Source organism: Gopherus flavomarginatus, chromosome 7 (genome assembly GCF_025201925.1).
Source record: "Gopherus flavomarginatus isolate rGopFla2 chromosome 7, rGopFla2.mat.asm, whole genome shotgun sequence".
Classification (NCBI taxonomy): Eukaryota; Metazoa; Chordata; order Testudines; family Testudinidae; genus Gopherus; species Gopherus flavomarginatus.
In genome coordinates, this window is record NC_066623.1 from 76,143,373 (window position 1) to 76,168,258 (window position 24,886).

Here is a 24,886-nt window from a genome sequence, read left to right on the forward strand (position 1 = left end):
TCCCTCCCTCATTCCCCCCCCAAAAAGTGTAAAAACAAAAACTGAAATGTTAGAGTTGACTGCATTGTGTGCTGTTTGCTCTCCCAGTATCTCAGCAAGGGGCAGATCCCCACATGCACATTGTCAGAGATCTATTCTCTTCACTGGAGATACAACAGTTTTCTCCCCCCAGATGCAGACCCTTTCTTAGCAGTCTGTGTATTAAAACACATAGTAGCAGCACATGTACTGTACAAACATCTGTTGTCAACTGAGCACATGAACAGTGTGGATAATATATCACATAACTTTCACTACAAAAACATACCAACATTCTCAGCACCTTTTGTAAAAGAGCTGTTGCCTTGAGCTGTAGAATCTTGACATTCAATAGATACAAAGAAATGCAGAAAACATTACAGCTTTCCATTACCACAGCAACTGGAAGAAACAGGCCTGTAGGAGTCAAAGTTGCATTTTCCCCCTTCCCTACTTGTTCAGAAAAAGAAATCTATTTTCAAAAAGTACATTTGCTTGCATAGGAGTCTCAGTAGTATAACTGATATGTAAGATATCTTCCTTCCGCTTTCTTTCTCTCTATTTGCTGTTATATGGTGTTGAGATACCAAGGTGATAGATGTCTTAGAAATATCTCAGAGAGATAATAAAGTGCTCTCATTTATTGTTTCAGGCAGTGAGTGGTAACCGGTGTAGCCCAAATAGTGCATGAAAACACTTTATAAATGAACCATGTGGGTGAGGTCAGGTGTGCATGTGTGTGTTATAGATAAAAAAAATACATCCAATATATTTGCTAGTTTAAAATGCATCATAATATACAGAGGATAAATACAATACCTAATGGCTAGAACTGCAAAGAAGGTACTCACAGATTTAATAGGACCATTTCACTGTATATGTGGAGGAACAATGGCAATCTGCTAACTCTATTCTGCTTTTTAAGACATGGGGACTCCTTTAAGAACATAATCTCTGATATCAGAGTATGTCTATTTGCTAACCAAGCTACCACTTGACACTATAAGGATGTACAATTATTTTGCATCTTGTATGAGTGTAAGTGATCCATCCATGATCACATCTACATTTTGTCTAAACACAAGAAGATTGACAGCAGAGTTGACTCAGGCTACATAAAAATAGGAGAATGTGTGACAGAATATAGGTAAAAGCTGTTTTTATAGTGTTGGCTGCAGTTAACAATTTAGGAACTGATCCTAGGAGGTGCTCAGCTTTGGAAGCTCAAACTGATGGAAGTTTAGGGTACTCAGCACCTTGGAGAATTGGTCCCAGATAAACAAATATTTAATGGAAATTTTTCAAAATAGAGGGCCTCCCTCCCTTTTATAGGCTGAATTTGCACTGGCAAATGTAGGGCCCAGCTGTTCGTTCTGACAAATGTTATGGAAGCACATCCGAGGAGCTGCACCCCAGGTTGCAGGTGTAAATCAAACAGAGGGATAGAATTTGCCCATGATTTATTTGCAGGTACAGTTTATACCCACAAACAAGAAGACGTGGTCTCCGCCTAGATCAAAATATTTCTTATACAGATTCATTTGTTAAACTTTTACACATTTTTGATGCCCAAAAGTAGGGAGTTTGCACTGGATAGTTGCTTATTCCTATTCTCAAATGACCTAGAACATAACAGTACAGTATATTTCAGATAACTCTAAACATGGTAGTTTTCTGGAAGGCATTTTGAGTTAATGCTCTAGGCCTCATTGCACACAAAAGTAGTACTAAACCTGTGTCACTTTATATTATGTATTAATAAAGGACTTCTGTTGCCACAACACAGTGCTCTCTGTTCTCCTTACTCGGGAAACCCTTGGGAGAAAAATTAGGACCTCATAGAGAACTGCCTTTCTCCATCCCCTCTCTGTTCAAACAAGGGGTATGTTAGTTTGAATGCCTCAGGTGTGTTGTGGTGTCACATAGGGAGAGGGGTGATCTCTAAAATAGCCTGGTACCAGTCTATTTAAGGCTTGATAGGTTTAAACCAACTCTTTAAATCTCATTTGGAAACAAAATGGATGTCTGTGCAGATGATGCAGTGGAAATATAATGTGCTCTTAGACACCCTTTTACAAATGGACTTTTGCATTCTACACCAACTAACATTTCTGAGTGGTCTTTAAGGTGTAACTTTATATATAAAGTGCATTGCAGAAATCCAGTCCTAACTCAACAGTGCTACCAGTCATGGTTGTGAGGTCTGTTCCTGAAATAAAACCAGTCCTAGCTACTACTGATACCTGGTTATTCAGGCCTTGTTTTCCCAAAGATTTAATGGTATGTTCTGACCATGTTGGCTAGCTTGACCTCACTAATGCTTTCAAAAACTGAAATCAAGACAAGGCAAGTTGTACTTTAGCACATGCTCGACTGGTTGAGTTGTAACTTTAGCTTCCCTCTAGGCTTTAACTTGGCCAGTTATCATTTTTAAAGTGCAATTTATCTTGTCTTAATTAGCTATAGAGATGCTATTTAGTCTAAAATAGCTAACATGATCTGGACACACTTTTAAATCTTCAGGAACTGAAGTCACCTTTAAATCTTACTCTGTACTATGCCTCAGAATTCTGTCTGGTTAAAAAAAATTCTGCCAAAATGCTGCCTTCAGATCTGGGTGCCTGGCCAAGAGCTGCTGCTTTCCGGCCATCCAGCTCTGAAGGCAGTGCAGAAGTAAGGGTGGCAATACCATGACCCCCCTTAAATAACCTTGTGACTTCCCTGCAACTCCCTTTTGGATCAGGTGCCTCAATTTGAGAAACGCTGGTCTCCACTGTGAAATCTATATAGTATAGGGTCAAAGTACTCAAAATGCCAGATTTCACGGTCCCTGGTGTGTTTTTCATGGCCACTAATTTGGTAGGGCCCAACCTATAAGACACCATGGGCAGCATTTCCAGCTTGAAATATTTGGGTATTGTGTTTTTTTATTTAAAAAAAAATCCATGGAATGCAGATATTTTTTACAATTGTGTTTAGTGGAAAGTCCAATTTTTCATTTAAAAACAAAGTTTTGACAGAAATGTCTTGATGAGACCTCCTCAGAACAGCTGGGAATCCAACAAAAGGGGAACAAATTCCCTTTATTGAGAGACCTAACATCAGTTGCATTTCCACAAAAGCATGGAAGAATTGCATATGTTCAGTACTTGCACTTGTTTTGAAGGTGTGTATCAAATGCATGTATGAACCTTGTCTTTCTATTGGTAGTTCATGAATTTAATAAGAAATTTGACAATAATTAGTGAGAGGTATAATGTTGAATACACTTATTAATATACTGTCATTAATTTAAAAAAATGTAAACAATTCCTAAACATAAAGTGGATGTGGATGTAGTAGGTGTATATGCATACTGAATGTGTAAGTAGTATTAAAATTACATATTTGAATCCATCTGAGAGAACTATGGATTATCCATGAAGAAGATCCCTTTAATAGAAGGGATGGAACAACCCAATTAATCATAGAAAGTTTATATTCATTGTGAAGGTCACCCCATGACAAGTATTAAAAAACAAGGAAATTTGCCATGGGGAGGAGGGTCGAAATCCCTCTCAGATCTGTCATACATTTTAATTATTTAGGAGTTTTTTATTCAAGTTATTTTGTTCAAGGTTTTTATAAGGTTATAAAAAGATCTATTTCACGTTAGATCTTTTTATTCCAAAACATGCAGTCCCTTTGGAAGGATGTAACCAAAAAAAAAACATGAGGAAGAAAACAACTCCTTTCAAATCAGATAGATACTAGAGAAAGCTAACAACATCTCCTTAGGACTTTATATATAGTAGGTAAACAAAAATCCTCTCTCATACAACATTCAGTGGAGCAGCTTTGTGACTTGGTGGTTTTCATCACTGTGTTGCTTAGTAGTTCAGAGACTCGAAACACAGGACTTTTGATGTATTGTACTTCATCCTTTCTTTCCTCTCCTCCTCCTGTATTACTAGTTACTGCCTTCTTTTCTTTTCTTTTCTTTTCTTTTCTTTTCTTTTCTTTTCTTTTCTTGTGGCTATTTTAATTTAATTTGTTTTTTCTTTTTATCTTTTTGTTTGTTTGAATTTTGGATGGGAAAGCAGGAAAAAGAGACTTTTTTAGGGCTGAGTTGAATCCTCATATGTTGCCCTGAGAAGGGGCAGCACATAGCTGCTGTGTTCCAGGAGCACACCAGGAATGAATAGTCACTCTTGATTCACTACTTATTTCCTAGCTTTATTTCCCCTTCACCCCAACCTCCACCCCGGAGTTAGTGAGAATATAAATTTCTTGTTGGCTGGTACATTGTGGATGAGAGAGGAGGATCCAAGGTTCTGCCCATTCTACTGCTCATTCAGCTTTGCAAAAAGCAATCCCTCAGGGGTTTCTCTTTCCTCTGACCACCGCCTACCCCCTAACTATAACCCATGATGCCGGCAGCTAATGCCCAGGAATAAATGGGTACCTTACTTCAGGGGCAAAGGAGACAATTGTCCCTCCAGAGTTTTCATAGGTCTATAAGCTTTGTTATGTGTGTCCCCATCTGCCTTCAGACTTTTCAGGGTATAATGTGATCACATACAATATTCTATATGTTGACACAACTTTTCTTTCCCTCCCTCCACCCAAAGCTTTCTGAAATGACATCCATGCCTTATTCTCATGCATGGAGCAAAGGACAAGAAACATGTTTCCTCTGTTTTTAATTGGGCTGGATTCTGTCTCCCTTACAGTACCTTACTGTGCAAACAGTTCCATTTCCCTCAGTGGGACTTCTCATGGACTAAGGATGCTATCTTTCTTATGTAAGAAAAATATCTCCTATTACCATAGCTCTCATCCTGACTTCAGGGTACTGCTTTGAAAATTCCTGTCTTTGGGGGGCAGGGAAATATCTTGGGGAGAAAAATGAACTGCATTCAAATTGAAAAGCTTCCCGTGATAGCTGTTCATACACAGAAGCCATTTAACTGTTAGATGCTTAATCCTTTGTAATATCAGAAAAAAATTGTTAAGATGAAGTTAATGTTGCTGAAGTCTATTAATAAATACAACCATTAAAAATACCTAAAATCCTGAGGTAAACGCCTTTAAAAATTATGTCAACCTTTTTGTGTGTAACAACAACAACAAAATGGCAACTGTAATGCTGACCCTACTGTCTTCCTGTGCATGCATAAAAACACATTGGACTTAGGGTGACCAGACAGCAAGTGTGAAAAATCAAGATGGGGGTGGGGGGTGATAGGAGCCTATATAAGAAAAAGACTCCAAAAATGGGACTGTCCCTATAAAACAGGACATCTGGTCACCCTAGTTGGGCTAGACTGTGTTTTCTGCTGCTGCCCTTAGCATGAGACAGCACATTGCTGCACCATTCCAGGAGCAAGAAGTGCAGGAGATTGTGGCTCAGGGAGGACCTCTGTCATCTCTTGCTCTTGGAGAGCAGTAATTTATTGCTAGAATTTGTCAGCGGCAAGGTACCATTGAGCCATGGAACCATTCACATACTTAATGTTAAGAATGTCCTTCAGGGCTTTGATGGATCTGGGCCATTGGTATAAGATAGAAAACCCATAGGTGAGGATGTTGATTTGAAGAACTGAAAGTAAGTGTGGTTAAGGATTGATTAAGACTGCCGGATATTAATCATAGATGCATTTCAATGTTTAAACATCTGATAAGATAATTTGAAGGAAGTATAGTCCTTAAAATTATTTGTAGACTATTCAGTAGGCCATATAGCCACTCAATGTGGCGAATGTTGTTTGCAGAAAACAGCTATTTGTTTATTTTGTCATCCTTTTGCTTTGTTCAAAACATCATAATGATTATCCATAGCTAAAAGTGCATATTTGATTTTTACTGTCTTTAACATGTAATCAGTTGTTTGCCAAACTGCTATGCTTCTTATAAACAGTTCATCAATGTAATAATTTCTGCATTAGGTATGTTAGCTTATTTTAAACCTTTCTTCTGCACTTCATGCATATGCACACTATACAACAACTTGCCTATGTGGACAATACATGTTCTGGTTCTCATAAAAATTGCCAGAGTTCAATTATCAGCCAGATCCTCAACTTGTGTAGATTAGCATTGCTCCATCAACTTCAGTGGAAGTCATACAGGTCTGGGTCTAGAACTCCATTCTCATCAAGGTATGCTAATATTTTTAATTATTGTTTCAACAAACCTTCAGGATACTCTAGCAAATCAGTGCTCTGGAATTCTCAGGATCAGCCTGCCACCATTCTTAAAGATAGGGGCCTGCTTCTCCTTTTACAGTAAATTAGATCAGAATCTGGCCTTGGGCATAATAGCTGTTTTTAAAATATTCAGAGGTATATTGGAAGGGAAATATGATAAAATTTACACAGCCACTGATCATACCATATCTGTTCTGTATAGTAATAGACGACTGATTTTCACAAGTTTTGATTGTTTCATTAGCAAAGAATGAAGCTAAATGTGGATTAAGTTGAACAAGTGGAACTTTATTAAACTTTATTCCACTACATGCCCCATGTCTAAGAATCTGTCTAATGTGAGATTGCCTTCCTGGAGCAGCCACTCCTGCAGGTAGCAATTCCATTGCCGCAGACTATCCTGTCTCAAATTAGGGAGTCTGTCAAGTCCCCAAAATTGCATGTAGCAGCCACTGTGCATAAGGCTATAATGTAGGGATCTGTCCCCTCCACTTCAGATTGGTCTCCAATGAAAAACCTGTTGTTCCACTGCTTCATTCTGCTTTGAGGAACAATAGGTTCCAAGGACTACTGTGAGGCTTGAAACAGTGGGAAGTTTCAGAGTGAGGCACATCTTTCTGCTCTGTGTGCTGCTCAAACTTTTACGTCCATCACTGGGGTAGGCTTGTGTCTGCAAATCCAGGGCTGTAGGAGGCTTCAGACAGAGTTCCATGGCTGCGGCACGTTAGAGAACTCACTGCTCAGATTCTGATGCCATGTTTCAGTCACCAAGAATGAAGCTAAATGCAGGTTAAATTGAAGAAGTGGAACTTTATTAAAACTTTGCACTGCCCTGTGCATTTGGCTGAGTTGCTTCCAACCTAACTCCCAGACTTGTTTCCTGTTTTCCTGGTGTCCTGACTCTGATTAACATTCCTCCAGGGGAACGTAGGCCCTCTGACTCCAGTTCCACTGATCAGGTTACACTGACCAGCCACAAACTTCAGCTGAAGTCAATAGGACCCATAACTACTCAGCACCTTTGAATATCAAACCCTTCAGAGTTTATTACCATCAGTCCAACACCTTTTCACGTGCACGGAATTCACTTTAAACAAAATTGACAATAATGGGTCTGGTAAAGATATGGAGTATAGGATTCCCCTCTGTAATGATCTGATGGGGAGACAAGTGGATTGTGTTCAGAGCCTTATGTTGCTGGTTACAGCAGCTCATTGTAAAACGACCTTCATTGCTTCTATTTCTGGTATGTTGAGAGTGTCAGTGTTGCTACTGTAATCGTTAATTTCTTCCTCCAGAGTGTACTTCATATGAAGGATATTCAAGTGAAAGGAGACAGACTGTGTTTTCCTAATGGTTTTGAAGAAGCATCATAAGGCTTTAAGACAGGATAAAATAGAGTGATACAAGGAGGTAAACAAGAGGTTTCTATGCTTCTGGGTTAACAGTATTTAAAGATATTTTCTGCTCTCAGTGGTTTGCTTTACAGAAAACCACAGACCACAAATATGAATTAGTAATGGAAATCAAGTATTTGCCTTTTCAGATTAACACCTTCATGGTTTGGGGATGCTACATCAGTGACTCAAGTGAGGATTTTAGGAGAGGAGATGAATCGTGATCAGATTGCTGCCAGTTATAAAGCGGATCATGAAGGTTTGAGCTAAGTAAAAGAAAAATATTCAGATTTGAAGAGAATGAATGTGTGACATTCACTTTGGAGATCTTTTTCCTTTATATTTTTGGCAATAATTTCAGAATGCTTTACAGAATATATTTGGCACCTACAAAATAACATTTCCATAACAAATGCAACCCACTCATAGCATCCAATCTAATGCTTCCAGTCATAAGTGTATAACTTTCCATTATTTCTGTTCTAAAACTAGAAATAGTAACTGACCTGCAGTTGTTACTTGTGGCAACACCTTGTCCTACTGTGCAAAACCACCTGAGATATTGAGTGACCTGATTAAGGAGTTTTTAGTCACTGAACTGGCCACAGTACAGGCACAAGGTTTTGAATCTATGCAAGAGTTGTAGGAAGAGGCAGGACTCGCTCCAGGTACTTTGGTAGGTGCTAGGTGAATGTGCTCTCACCCATCATTTTATCCCATTTCCACCTTCCATTCTGGGATCTCTCTCTCTTTCCTTTCCCTATCCCTTCCTCTATGCCTCTTACTTTCCTGCTCCCTCTCTCATCGTGGTAATAGGTTTCTCCTGCTGGGCAAGGCACCCTATCTCAATCCTAAATCTCTCTATTGCTCTCCCCCCTAAAATCCTCCAGTTCTATTTTCACAAACAAACTGATGGTGCCCGAGCTGTCCCCCAAATTCATGTGGTGCAAATCAAAATAGTGTAATGCATCTACTTTGCACTCATGTAAATATTGACACAAGGTGCAAGGCAATAGAGAATCATCCCAACACAGTTCATATTATGGAATGAGCAAGTTATAAACCTTTCTTTTCTTTTCTTTCATGCCCCAATTAATGCAAAAAAAAGTTTATTTTTATTCTGTAAAAAAGTTACCACTTCTGATGGCTTGCAAGTAATTCACTTCCACTGGGACTGGCTCTCCAAGATGAGGCAGGAAATAATGACGTTCTAATAGCTAAGTCTTTGCATAAAGACTACATAGTGCACTAAACAAATGCAGAAGAGATTATTGTTTCTGAAAATATATTTGGAAGTGAGTAGAATTGAGCTAGATTCTTTATTTAAATTAACTCACAAAATGTACCAGCCTTCCACCATTTTGTCTTTTTCTTCTTCTGACTCTTTACCTAAGCTCCCTCTAGAGTTCTTTTGTATATACTGCATTTACTGATCCAATGCTTTTCAATTTATGTTAGAACTAGATATGGTCTGGAATTTTCCAACAAAACAGTTTTTTCTCTCTATTTCTAAGTGTTTTGCAAAAAGAATTGAAAGGTCTTGGTTTTGTCCCAGTGTAGAATGAGGAATTTTTCAAAGTTGCAAAATTATCACGGAACAGGAAAACCAATTTCCACCCAGCTCTAGTTAGAATAGTCTTTTTCTTGCCCTTTTGCCTGTGTTCATGACACAGGCAAGGGTTTGGGGAAAGTATTTTGGGGATACAGGTATGGCTGTGTCTGTCAGATAATATTACAAAGGTATCTAGTGATATATGTTTGTGAGTAATCCTTCCTCATAAAATGTGGACTAGGAAGTTTCAAAATGGAGAGAATTTTTCTTCAAAACCTACACTGAGATTCAGAGAGGATAATTCATGTATGTAGGTGAGACGTTGGATATTGCAAATACTTGTGTGAAGACTCAGTTTTTCCATGTGATTGTGTGACTGTTAGGCAGGGTATTTTGTTGAATCTGTTAGAGGAATGAGACCACCAGGGACAGACTGAGTACTTGTATAATGGCAAAACACTGTTATTTACCTGTATTCACTCAGCTGCCATTTTCAAAGGAACCCAAGAAGGTTAGTTGCCCAACTCCCACAGAAATTCAAACTCCCTTAGTCTATCTTGAAATTCCCACTTTGATGTATTAAAAGCATTAATAAGTGAGATTGTCATCTTATGTAAATCGGCATAGTAACATTGACTTTAATGGAGCTAATTGATTTACTCCAGCTAAGGATCTGGCACAATATTGGTTTGTGTTATCATTTTTTAAAAACATTCATTGTACAGGACCATTCTCTGTATCATTACCCTTCATGTTGAACTGTTTGTGAATAAAGTGCAGCCTGTTACCTTTTTCCACCAGACTGATTGACTGTGAGGTATGTGTTGCAATGTACTTTAGGAACAACAAACCCTTAAGGTGCTGTACTGTCTGCCTGGGAAAATATCAGCTTGCAGCTGACTTTATTTTTGTAAATCAAGAATAAAAGCTGGAGATTTTTGGGTCACTTAGAAAAACAAACATTTCTGCACACCAGCAAACATCAATTCTTTCTAAAAAAAGAACCATTTGTGTTTTAACAAACAGTGTCCTGGGATTCAGTCTTTCTCTCAAGGTTTCCTATTCTTTCCTTTTCTAATGCAGACAATGAGGAGCCCAGATGTTTTATAACCACTTACATACAGGACAAAGGTAATCAATTGGGCTTTAACAAAATTAGTGAGGGCCTAACATTCTGCACGGAATATTTTGTCTTTGTACGTAAATACCTTTGTGTGTGTGTGAACACTTAATGTAATCCTTGCAGCGCCATGGTGATGGGTATCATTGCTGTCCCAAATTCCATACATTCTGTTGTTCTTTGGCTGTGCATTGCTTTTGCTTAGAAATGGAAGTGTTTGCTGTGTTTATATAGCCAGGTTAGAAATTAGGGTATGGATTTTCTTGATAAGGTTGACCTTCTGCATCAGCTATGCTTGGACATTGATTTTCTGAACCTTTCTATAATTACAATAATTATGGTTATTTTTTGTATCACGGTTGCGCCTAGACTCCTCCAGCTGAGATCAAAGCCATGTTGTGGTAGGTGCTGTATGTGCACATATTAAGAAACTATCCCATTTCCAACCCAAATAGACAAGCCAGCCAAAGAGTGGGATAAAGTAAATATTATTGTTTATATGGTATATATTATTGTATAGATGGTGAACGGAGAAAAAGAGACAGTAAAGGTCAGATTCTGCTGCCCTTACTCATGCTGAGTAGTAGTGCCTTATTCTCAATGAGCTCTGTTAGAGTTACTTACAGAGTGACATGCTACTTAATGTAAATAAGAGTGGCACAATTGGACCCTAAGTGACTTGTCAAAGGTTATGCAGGAGGTCAGTGGCAGAGCTAGGAATTTAACCCAGATCCACTAAATCTCTCTCCAGTGCCTTAACCACGACTTCATCCTTTTTTTTGTACATAAGCCTGGGGACTTGATTTGCTCTTGCAAGTTTGAAAGGGGTACAGTTTGCACCCCTAACCCTGGTCAAGAGAAGCTGACTCCCATGTAGGGGGCTCTGCCATAAGAAGACAATTTCAAACTGTGGATGCTGGGAAGCCCCACTAGTGAAGGCTTAAGGGGGATTTGATGAATCTGTGCCTCCCCCTGTTCCTTCAGACTACTTATACTCTCCTCCAGAGCCAGCAGAACCCATTTTGGGGGTAGCCAGATGCAAACCTTGGCAGAGATGGGCTTGTGGGTGCCTTGCATTGCCACAACTCCTTTCCTGGCAGACTTTTCACCTCTAGAGAGCCTCATACCATGCTATGTCCCTGCAAACAACAACATAGCACAGGGCAGAGCCTGGCCATATGTTGTCATTGTTGTTTTTCTCAGAGCCAGATTTGGACTGTCTTATTAATGGTAGGCTAAATTTCCTTGGGTCAAATCTCTAGCTGACTATTCTGGTAGTTCACACACCATCAAATCAGCATACATAACTCCACCCACTTTGACACAATTATGTTTCTCCATTCAGTAGAGACCCAAGACTCAGCTATGTGGTACAGAGGCTGAATTATTTATATATATTACATATATCTTCCTTTTAATGTTCTTTTCCCATATTAGAGCTGATATTAGGTTAAGGGCATAAGATAATATTCATTAACTGTTCAGATAGTAATAGCCTTCAAAGTAAATTGAGTCAGTTCTAATGCAACTAGTAAACTGTGCTATTTAAGAAATATTAATACAAATGTAAAGTTTACCGTGACCACTTATCTTTATGAACCTTTCTGCTGCAAACACTGAATGAGTCTTCTAATGATATTTGAAAGGGAGTGTGTCAGAATGTAAAAACCTCTAATGCAAAGTCTTAAACAACAATGTGTTACTGTCGTGATTAGGTATTTAATTAGATGGCATAACCACATTCAAATGTTATGTATTGTCTAGCAGACAAAGAATGTTTCTATTGGACCTATCCCATTGGAACTGTTTTTATTTGTAAATTTCAAAGGGGAAATATTTTTACCTGGGCCAAATCCTGAATTCTGTACTCACTCAAAGCTTTTACTGAAGTCAGAATGGGAGTTTTGCCTGAGTATAACTTGAGTAAGATCCCCAAGATTAGACTGGCACAGAATAAGGGCTTACCCCTGCCAGGTGCTGAGGACTGTGCTCTAGAGCTAGCAAAGCACTGAAGCACATAGTTAACTTTAAGCAGGTGAGTTGCCCATTGACGTCAAAATTAAGAATGAGCTGAGGTGCTTTTCTGGATCAAGATCTAGCTAAAAGGGATTTAAGACTCAAGTCTGCTGTGATGCTTACAAAACTCTTTACAATGGCTAGGCATAGGTATATTGAGATTGCTGCCAGACCCCACCACTTTTGAGGCACTCAAAGCCCTACTGCTTGTGCTTTGCTCTTTTGCATGCTGGAAGTTGAGAGTAGAAGTCCCAGGAGAGGATTGGACGAGTATAGAAACTAGAGCTGGTTGGAAAAGTATAACAAAAAAATAGGAAAAAAGCACATATCTTTCCCTCATTTTCTGACCATCTCTAATGGAGGCTGAACTAACCAAAGAATCTTAAAAGCTAGAGAGAAAGAAGATACATATTAGGTTATCCAGTCTATCCCTCTGCCCAAGCAGGATTGTCCTTGTGATGGGGCACCTGCCCCACACTGGATTATAAGGAATTAATAGAGTCCTAGAGAGGCTACACAAGAGGCAGCCAATCAGAGAAGGGCTGAGAGGAGCAGTCAATCAGGTCAGGGCAGGGCAGGCCCATATAAGCAAGTTCAGTAGCTGCCTGGAGCTCAAGGAGGTAAGCTCAGGCTCATAGCAGAAGGAAGGATTGCCAGCACCCTGGGCAGAGCAATGCTGCCAGCAGGAACCGGGGAACCTAGAGAGAGGTCCTGGCTAGCTGCTAAGACTGGCAGGCTGAAGCCCTTACACAAGGGTGAAGAAGATGCTGAGGGCTGCGGGGAAAAGGACCATGGAAAGATACTGGAGGGGATGCAGCATGTGGCTGCCATGTACAGGGTCCCTGGGCCGGGACCCAAAGTAGTGGGCAGGCCCAGGTCCCCCCCCCTCGCCACTGAGGAAATGGCCAGACACTTGCCTGCAGTTGCCACTGAAGGAAGTGGTTGGACAGTTGACTGCAGTTCCCTCAGAAGGGGAGAGAATAGAGTGTGCCACAGTCAGAGGGCTGTGTTATGAAGAGGACGTCATGGCCCTGGGAGTGATGTGGGTCCTGGTGCTGAAGTGATGGTGGTCAGATACGACCAGAAAAGGATGCACTGGCTAGAAGAGCTAATCCCCGTGACACCCAGCAGAAGGTGCCAAAGCGGTGAGATGTGCCCTGTCATAGTTCTCTATAGTGCATTTTCTAGTTTTCTCTCTCTTCTATTTTTAAACTTTTTTTTTCCACCCATTACAGGTGATCACTTCAGGATATAGCAAGCTAATTGATAGGGCAGTATACAAAATCTTCTACAGCGGCTGCCTCTGATGTACCTCTTTCAGTCTGTTGTGCTGTCAATCCATCACTTTCCAAGAGCCCTAAATTCACTAACAGTGATTTTGTAGTGGATTTTATCATTAAAAAATGCGCTATTTTATTGTTGTGAACATTGTCGTGGCCATAAATATACATCCTGTGTGTTCTTCACCATAAATATTTGCTTTAGAAAAAAGATAAGAAAGCTGAAGTGAGGAAAAGGTTACAGAGTTTCATGGCTGACACACAAATGTTTTGTTTCTAAAAATACAGACTTTATTTCTAGTTTGTTAGATTTATGCTAGAAAGAAATGTTGCAACCATGAATGCCAAATGTGATTGGTTCCCAGCTCTTTTCACCCAGAAATATGATGACATGCTTTATTTTCTTTAATCATACTACAGTTATTGGCTACTTGCACTATTTCTATTATGGGTAGAGTTACCCTCTTGGCCTTTCCTGGCTAACAATCTGTCTTCTTGCCTGTCAAATGTGTTTTCTTGTGTCTAAATTATCTAGAATTTATCAGTAGTACTCTCTCTGCAAATTTGTAAAGTGAAATATGACATGGGAATACCATTAGCTACGTGAGACATTTAGCCAAACACTTTTAACCAATATAGGCTTGTCATAAAGCACTGAGATAGGTGCTCGGTTGCATTAGAACATAAATTGAATAGATCAGTGCATTAAACTATTTTTAACAGTGCACAGATAACGTATTTTTATGATGTTATGGCAATGCTTGCTCTGAATGCCATGTTCCCCCTCCCCCTTTTTGTAATTTAATCTGCGGTATCAGATCCGGTCTATGCATAGCTGCGATTTTATTACAATGCCTGTATTTTTACTGTTTCTTGGGCATTCTGAATCAAAATGATTTAAATGAGTTAATATGTAAAATAGATCTATGACACAGAGAAGTTTTATTATAAGCACAAATCCAGGAGAATGTTTAAACTTTTGGAATGCCTTTTCCTAACAGGACCATTTGGAGTTTCACCTTTCAATGTACTTTTTGTCTTGTTTTATGTTCCCACTGCAGGCATAAGTGTAACAGGCTAATTAATAATTTATAAAGTGCTTAGAGGAACTTTAAAGGGTTTTGTTTCCGTATAAGAATTTTTAAATAATATTAAGAATCATGGTACTTATTTGTGAGACACTGCAGAAGCTACGATATCAAATTGTTTTTACATCTCCTCAGAGGTAGAGTGAAAGCATATACTGCACCAGAAGGGCTTTTTAATGAAATGTGTCCCCAAGGGGAATATGTAGATGAGCAAGATGGCTTCACTTTTTCATGATATGCAGTGATTTGAACACAACATTAAAAACAAGACAGGGCCACTTGAATCAAATTGGAAGATAGTTCAACATAATCATTTTTAGTTAAACGACATCTATATGACCAGGATTTTTATTTTGTCATTGGTGCATGAGCCTATGTGCAAAGAGCAGAGAATAAAAGATGATCTAATATCCAGGGTGCACAGCTTACTTGAAATGGTGTAGGGCTTCCTACTTATTCATGATTTGTAGTAGTCCTCAGAGAACATTAGTAACAACCTTTCAGAACTACTGATTACAAAGCGAGATGCTCTGCATATTAACAGCCGGTCTTTACCCAAGAGACTCTACAACCAGACTGACAGTAGCAAAAAAGAAGCAAGCCAAGGGAAAAAAACAAAGCAACTGGATTTGAATAGAATGATAAAGATGCACTTGAACTAAACCAAGTTAAGCAGGTGACATTGCAAAGGAAGAGTAGAACAAGATGGGAGTCAATTATAACACTTTTCAGATTCCTTTAAATAGCTCAGTAGATGGGTAGAATGGGAGGTTAGTAATTATGCTATCCTACATAGCTGCATGGTTGTGTGTTAATCTGCACTGTAAAACAGATTTGAATTTGCTCTCCAATTTTTAAGAGTGGAACATACACAAGTGGCCTCAGTCCTCCACTCACAATGGATAAACCTGCATAAAGGATTTTAATTGGGGAGGAGAGGGGGGCATATAATCTTTGTTCCTACTTAGGAATTAATTCAGAAACTATACAGTTCTCATTTTTCAAGTTTTTCTAATGACAGACTTATCAGTGAAGTGCATTTTAGAAGAATCATAAATTATCATTGTACTTAAAGGCACAGCATCACATTATATTGTCTGAACTGATTTGGTTTGAAATGAAATCTAGACTTCCCTAATAAAAATGTATTTTATCATTATTTCTCACAACAAAAAATAATTAAGAGCCCTTACTTTTAAAACAATGTTTGAAAAAGCATGACATTAAATTACAGCACTGGAGCTATTTAAATTGGGCATTTAGTAAGCCATACATTTGTTTTTATAAATCTTGCAACAAGATGCTGAATATTAATCAGTATACACAGATTTATGCACAAAGAAATCTAAAATGTATTTTAGAGATGCATTAAACATAGTAACTGCAATGATGCATTTAAGTTGCCTGAGGAACAACATAATTTATTTTAATTAGAACACCTGCCCTTGCTTTGCAGTATTAGCTTTAGTTAGTCTGAACGATCATTTATGGCTCATTGTTCCCCAAAAAGAACGCCCAGTGTCATTAATAGGAATTCTGTGCACAATGTGCGTGCAATATTATGACCTGAGCACCTAAAGCTCAGTTGAAGTTGGTGGGATCTGCAGGTGCCCATAACTTAAATTTCGGAGCCAATCATTATGTCCAGGTTGCCCCACCCATGAAGGAAACAAGCAGGCGAGGGCAACCTACCCTTTATGGAGAATCAAGCAAATAAAAGCTGGTACAAACAGCACTAATTTGGACATGCATATTTAAGTAGGTATTATACGTCTCTAGTGAGGTTTCAGGAATGCCATGGAAAGCAAGCCCTCACTGTCCCTACCCCTGAAACCCAATACATTGCTCACAAGGCCTCTGGGAGAAGAATATTACTGTGGAAGTGGTATTTCCTCACCCCATCTGGCAGATGAGTGTTGCCTCCACTCAGGGAAACTGGAGACAATTGAGGATGGGTTTTTCCTATAAAGTCCTCTACAGGATATTGGAAAATCTACATGCACCTTTCTAGCAGCAGGAAAATGTCAGGAAGGAACAACCACTGAATACAATATTTCTCATTTCTTGCTGTAGTTTGTATTTCTTGCTGTAGTTTGTATTTTCTATATATCCCTGTCCTTAGCACAAAAACACACTTGATTTACATAGCCGGGATAAACAGTGATGCCAGTTAATGGTAATAGGAGTCTTTTCATGTTTGCTGCTGGAGACCATTAGACTTTCACAGTTGCTGCGGAAAGCATTTTCTTGGGTATTGTTGTGCTTATTGCCACCTCACTGTCTCTCAGTGCTGACTTAAATAATTACTAACTAGGAAAAAGCAGACAGAGCAGTTGCTTAAATATTTGAATGATCAGTTTCAGAGTGCATTAATTATTCTGAAAAGCATTTAACACAGCTTAATAAGACAAGGTATTTGACCATAAGTGTCATTTTCATTTGTTTCTGTTATTCAAGAACCATTGTGAGCTAGCTGCTTAATGGTCTGTATCATGCAGGTATATTATTAACCCTCGTTGGCACATTTCACTCAATTGTCATTAATGCCGTGGAATGGCTTTCCCATCATTCTCCTTTGGAATCCCAGATAGTGAACAAGATCAGTGACAGTCTTATCAGCTAATTACATTAGGCTGCTGTATGCCACTCATGAATCAATGTATTTTCATCTCTGACAGGTGCCTGCTCTGTATATATCAGTGCCTCATTTACCAAATTGGTTTGTTCCATTTAATGAGTAAAGGTGACTACTATTAAATTATCACAATGATTTTAGCTGTGTGTTTCCTGCAAGACATCGTGGGTTTTTTTTTATTGCAGGAGTCTTGTAAATAAAAAAAATGGAGAAATAATTGGGTGCTGGCCACTTTGTGGTGCTCTGACAGTGTAAGTCAGCCAGGCAACTGGCAGATCCAGTCACCTAAAGAATTCCCTGTGCCACCCTCCTCCCATTCCTATGGATGTTATCAGAATGTTGCACGTAGGGCCATTGCAACTAAGCGGTTTAAAGCAACTTGTGCCATCTTTGCCCCAATCCATGGCACTGAGCACTGCTCACATACAATTTCTGAACAGGAGTTAAAAATGAAATGAATGATCATACCAATTATATTATTACAACCTACTTGCCCAGCTCCATAAATGACACTGGAACAGGTAATGTGTTGTCAAAACAAGAAGGTTGAAATATATCAAGGTAAGCAATAGAGTGAAAAGAGCAATATTGAATAGGCAAACAAGAAAAGTGGAGAGACTGGGACATTCAAATGAGTTTTGGAAGGAAAATATTGTTGCTAATCCCCGAGCAGAAATTGTGAGATTAGAAATAAGAAGTAAGGAAAGATTGGCCTGTAAAAAGCATGTGATATAACAGAAAGATTATAAGGCACAAGACGGTGTGTGAGAAGACAGAAAAGTGCCAAATGTTTTGGCACAGAGTGGTCTCGTGAAGTGCAAATGAACAATATCCACAGTGATTAGGAATCTGTGTGTATGGAGAAGGGAAAGAAAAGCCCTCAAAGTGAAATGCTTGGGTCCTGCTACTAAGCAGGTCATGGACTTTGACCTTGTTTAGATCAGGCTCACTTTGCTAAAACTTAACACTGGTGGAAGTGCTCCAGCAGTAGTGATGGTGGGAATGTAAATGTAGGCAAGACACTGGCAGCCACTGGGATTTTAACCACCGTGTCTTCTAGACCTCTTTGATTCCATAGTTACTACAATACCTTTGCCCTGTGTTTGCTAGCATTGCCATTGTCAACACCACCACTACAGCTGCCTTGGCAGAAAATGTTAGGAAGAAAGGCCAGCAATTACAAAGACACCTTAATGGTGTGGGACTTGTCTCCTTTAATAAGACTGGTGGGTTGTTGCCTGGATGTGGTAATGAGAATATCCACAGTTTACATAAAGTATTATTTAAAAAATTTGGAGGGCCATAAACCTGCATACTTCAGGACATAACCAGGCTCTAGTTGTTGGGGACAAGGTAGGAAGAAATTCTTCCTATGAACAGATTATTTCAAAATTGTCTATTACAGTGTTTCTTATGCCTTCCTCTGAAGCAGCTGATACTGGCTACTACCACAGATAAGTTAATGGTCTGATCTGGGATGGCAGTTTTTCTGTTCCTTTGTCCATGTGCATAGTAGATGGTGCACTGAAGAGATGGTAACTCACACAAATTATAACATCTCTAAGGAAGTTTGAACAGGAGTTTATATTTCAGCAGTATGATGACTCAAAGGAAATGGACTTAAAGACATTTTCTTGGGGAGAGAAAATAAAGGGCCAGATTGTGGAGGCCTTCAGTTGAGTGGCCATTGCTCCTTGGGTGCTAACCTCTTTCAAAATGGAAAGAAAGGTGGCTTTACTATTCCCCCCCTCTGCGCCAACCACTAGTGCTGTCTGGGATCAGAGGAGTGCTTGCTGTATCTTCCTGAGGTGTGGGACAATGGCTGCGTTCCCAAATAGCTCCATGAGGCAGGGCGATTCCCTGAGTCACAGTGCCTGGTGAAGTTCTGTGTAGAGTTGTTGGGTTCCACGCTTCCCCTTAGTTAGTGCTATGTCTCGTTGTCACAGTATGGCCCCACATTTTTAGTGGCCTTACAATCACCTGTTCTGGCATATACAGGAAGACTTTAAAGTGAATTGAAGGAAGGTCATAGCTAAAAACATCTAGATCAACAAGAAGGATTGAGGCAGCATATTGACTATATGATTATGATGTTGTGCTCACTTGGAAGGAGCTTTGCAAGAAATACACTAACAGTATTCCAGGGAAAATTCAATGTGTAAATGTAAATGACTAAAATGTAGTGGTGGACTCACAAAATACTTAACAGAATGACTGCAAAGAAATTGCAATAAACCTGATCCCATAGGCCCTAATCATGTCAAATTCCTGTCTGCAGTGGGATTTTTGCCTGAGTAAAATTTGCAAGTTAGGAGCCATTATCCCTGTTTTTACTTTCCAGAATAGGAAAGTATATTTCTGCAGGTCGTTTAAGTCAGCTGCCCAATTATCTTATTTCTTTTCAGTGCCTGTGCAACCATTAATTAACTGATGTTGATGTACTGTAATATATTTTACTTAGTACAAGTAAATAACATGAAAAAGAACAATGCAATAAGGTGCCCAACTAAAGTAAAAGAATACGGGGGTGAGGGGAGTCTTTTACACTTGATTTTCAGCCTTCTACCTCCAAACTTTTTGTGACAATTATCAATGGCATCTTGTTATTTTCCTTTCTGCAGTAATACTGAAAAGCTTTTGAAAACATATTTTTATAGAAAATTAATAATCTAAAACTAAAATTCCTCCTTACCTGGCATCCCCCCTTAGTATTTTATCTCATTTATTACTTTAAACTCTTCTACCCACTCAGAGCAAAAAAATCTATTTCTCTGAGTTTTGAACAGTATTGCCTCTATATCTGTCACACACCTTTGCTGAAGTCTCTGCAAAGGCAGCTGAAAAATGGGATTGTCAGCTTTAGGCTTTCATTCTGCAGGTCCCCAATGAATACCGGGACAACAAGTAATGTGCTCAGAGGAACATTTGTTTTCTTAGCCATTCTTTGTCATAGTAACGGAGTAGTCAAAATGTTAAGTGCGTATGATAAAAATGTATAATATCTATCAACATTGTATGGTCCTCTATAAATAACACAAATTAAATTCACTAGTAGGAATTGGTGTGATCTAGTTCTGGAATTCTTATTTCAAATTTTGACTGCTTCTATAGTCCTTCAAATCACACCGTAAAGTCTTCAGAACTATTCTAATTTAATTATTGATTCTTGCAGTGATATTTATTTCTAGTTGTCATGATGACTTTTTGATTAAAAAATACAGGGTACTATTGGGAAAATTTGCTGACCCTTAAATATGTTGTGGAAGTCCTATCCACATATGAGATATTTAAGACAATGTGCAAAAACTAGAAAATTACTATAGAAAACAATCCTGCATTGGCAGGGGATGAACTGGATAACCTAATAGTTGTTTTCCATCTCAAACTTCTGTGCTCCTGTTAAATAATGGGGATAATTACGCATACTTAGATGCTGATAGGTGAAAAGCTACCTGATTCCATTACAATAGGTTTAGATGGATTGTTGCATATACACCTGTTGCTTATGCACTTACTATGTTGGAAAGAGGAAAAAAATTTAAATAAACCAGTGACATCAAGAAAGTAAGCACTTTTGATACCTTTATATTCCAAACTATTTTTTCATATGTAAAAAATGTTAAATTAGAATAAACATAAAACAGATGAGGCATCTTATTTTAACAGAAAAAAATAGTTTAATGAGATTAAAGGACAAGAGATTTCACTGCAAAGAAACAACATCTGGCTAAGCATGGGGAAATATAAGTGGTATCAAACCACAAGTCAGGCATATGATTTTGCTATAGCATACTGGTAGTACTTCAGCTATCGCGGAGGTGCTGATCATGATTCCATAGTTAAGACTAAGTAAAAGTCTTCAGTTTAACAGGAGCATTTTACTTTTATTTTGTAAAAATCCAATTGAAATGGCAAAATCCAAAACACAGCATATAAACTGTGAGTGGAATTTGAATTTTTCATGATGGTTTGATGAAAAATGAATTGATAAAGAAAGTAGAATAAGAGCTAAAAAATCACTTCTTCGGGAAATTTTTCACTAGATTGTTTCATGGTACACCCCTTTTGTAAGAAAACTAAGGTGTTCTGGGAGCTGCCTTTGGCCACACTATTCTTCAGAAGCTAATTGCTCAAATAACAATTACAAATTGGTAGTGTTTGTCTATAGAGTATTTTATAATATTTGAGCCATATCTGAAAACTTGCAGCTGAACCTGCAGAATAGACGACAAATCAGAGTCAGAGATTCTAGCTCTCACCAAATACCCTTGTAACCTGGCTTAAGATTTTCCATTAGCATGCAAGTCGGATTTAGTTGGGTAGATATTGCCTTTGGGAGTATGCTAGGGATGGCAGTGATGGAGTATATTAATGGCAGCATTATAGGCAATATGAAGATGGAAAGGAAAGTATGAGTCTTTCCCCTTAACTTCTTATTTCCACACATTTAAGGTTTGGGGTTGATGAGATGTGGCGTTGGCTGCTGCTAAACATTAGTTTTTGTTTGCTAATTAGTATCTTAAGTGGAGTGCAGAAGAACAGCACAAAACCCATAAGCTATTTGAGTCCTATTCACATACTAGCACTTCAGATTTTTCTTTTTAATCATAGTCACGCTAGAATCATCTGTAAGTAGGTGGATGCTTTAAACTAGTGATTAACTACTTTTTTATAATTGGTAATATTCTATCTTTGTCAAAAGTGAATTCGGTAAAATCAGTGTTTTGTTCAGGAAGAAGGAGATTTATTCCTTTTTTACCCAATACTAATTGGCTTTCACTTGTAAATAAGAAAAACAGTAACTTGAAAAATCCTTTCCATACACATCCAATTTGTGGTCTAGATTTTTAAAAAAATTTTAAATGCCAGGAACACCTACAATTCATAGTTTTCAATGTTTTTCTGAAGATTCCACATTCTCAAATTTCTAATTCTAGAACTGGGTTCCAGACTTTTCCTGGGGGGGGAAATGTTCTCTTGCTTGAGAGAACCAGAAAAAAACACCTTTACGCTATATAGGCTATTTATTTCAGATATTAGATTTTCCTAGGCAGTAATAATATGTTGACATTTTAGCTGAAAGAATTCAATGGAGTCGTCTGTTTCTGACACACCCTTGAGACTTCTGGGGAAATGCACAATACAGCAGAAGATATTTGAGCACTTGCATAATGCCTGTGCTAAATGTACTAGAAATACCTTGAAAATGGGAGCTTCTCTGCCTTCTAAATGGATGCAGCATGAAATCCCTCCCTGGGAAGGGGAGGGGCATGGTCCTGCCTCTTCTCCATTCTTCTTGAGCCATCTTCCACCACCAATGAAAATGAGGATCATGATCCCAGTCTCTTTGTTTGTGGCTCCTGTTTAGAGGAGAAGGGGTCCTTGAATCCTCACCTCTCCTTCACTCTTGTGCAGCCATGTAGGGCCAGCCACAATTTAATCCTGTTAATGGTTTGTGTTCAGTTAACTTAATTTCACATCATATGGCTTAGTATATGTATGCAGATTATTCAAGCACCCTTTTTATTCTTGTTATACTATCAGTACTCTTATAGTATCAATTCCAATACTAATCCAAATAATCAAGGTGGAGCTGTAGAATTCTCAGAAGGAGTTATTTGGTTAAATCAACCTCTAAGACATAGTCTAATGGTGTGAAGCTTGGTTATCTGTCTATTTATCTTAGGTACTTATATTTTATTTACTATTTATCTTAGGCACTGTAGTATCTGAGAAGCTCACAATCTTTAGTGTATTCATCCTCACAGCACTCCTCTGAGTAAGAGCAGTGCTAAGTTGGGGAACTAGGGCAAAGAGCAGCTAAGTGACTTTGCCTACGTTACACAACAAGTCTGTGATGGGACAGGAACTTGAACCCAGGTCCTAGGCTAACGCCCTAATCACTGGGACCATCCTTCCTCTCTTTCAGAAGAAAATTCTAGTCTCTAGCCCAGACACATTTATAAAGTATTAATTAAATCCCAGATTATTTTTTCTTGAAAAAAGGAAGAAATATCTGGTTGAAGTAGTATGAAATAGCCACAAGATAGAAAGCTCCATTTTAATAACAGCAAACTTCTGCTATTCAGAGCCTTCATTTACACTGCATCATTAGAGGTTGCCTAGACAAGGTATTAGAATTTACATACATGATCTTTGCAGGGCAACATCACTTGGCTGATGTATTGTAAAGTTAATATACAAAATATACTGCCAATTATGAATCCCATGTGGGGAAACTTTGTCTTTATTTTTAATTACCAGCATTGGAACTATTTTCAGCCTACAATATTCAAATAATTTAGAGACTGTAAAAAAGGATTAATGGGGTATGAATTACTATCAGGTCATAATAAAGTATTAGAGGAAATTAGCCATTTTCCCCCCACAAATCATTTCTGAACAATCTGTTTTTATATATATTATGAAATTGATGCACTGGGGTAGACACTTTGCACAACTCCACTGTATACCGAATATTTTCTTAATTTTAAACTCACTACCCTATCATTAAGAGATTGGCAAAATTGATTTATGAGAACTCCTGCTAGGGTTTTACAAAAATAGCATTTTTTTAAATGTACATGGAAATAAATTTGCATTTTCACAGCCGTAGCACAAAAATTTATTTTTAATTAAATGACATTTTAATGACCATGTCTTTTGATGCAAAAATTATTCTTTATTAATTATATTTCAAGGTGGACTGCACAGGAGTGAAAGGCTCTGGGCTAGTGTTACAGCCTTCCATATATGGCACTGGGGAAGCGTTAGGCTGAGTTTAGTACTGTGGCCATTAGGAAAGCCTGATTTAGATGTGGAGTTGGGGCCAGGAAGAGAAAGAAATAATAGATTTCATATTGAAACATCTGAAATGTGAAGATTGTGGAAAGAGAGGAATTGTTTGGGATGATACAAACGGGTAAATCTAGAAGTAATGGGATGAAATTCACAGAGCATATGATCAAATATTTTGTTATTGTTGGCGTCAGGAGCTTGCAGACCACCTTCAGCAGCGTGGTTACAAAAGTAGTTATCTTGAGCACAGGACAAGGTTGCACATATTTTTGGATGCTTCTCAACCTGGAATAGTGAACTAATCTTGCAAGTTGCAGTAAAAAATGAATACTCTGTGGTGTGGGGGGAAGAAATAGTTTGATTTCCCCTCTCTCCTGGGAGGAAAAATCTTTTGCATGGTTTTAAATATAAGAAAAGAGTCATTGTTCAATGTTAAAGACTACAATAATGTGTTAGTTGCCCTTTTTGAGACCTGGTCCATTGTGTCAGGCTGTCTCCCCTGAGATGTAGACATGGTTTTGCTTTTCTTCCTTTTCTGTGTAACGTGATTTATTTTTAGAACTCAAGTGTAAATGATTGACAGTGGTCCTTCTTTTTCTACAACTTAGGCTGCCTAAATTGTACAACGTAAGACAGGAAAAATACTGGTTGAGGTAAATAAAACTATAACAAATAGTGAAAATGTTGCAATAGCTCTACCAGTATAAATATACTAGTTAAATTTAAACAAACAAAGCAGAAAAACACAAGCTATGAAACCATTCGCTATAATACATTTCATGATGTATTATGAA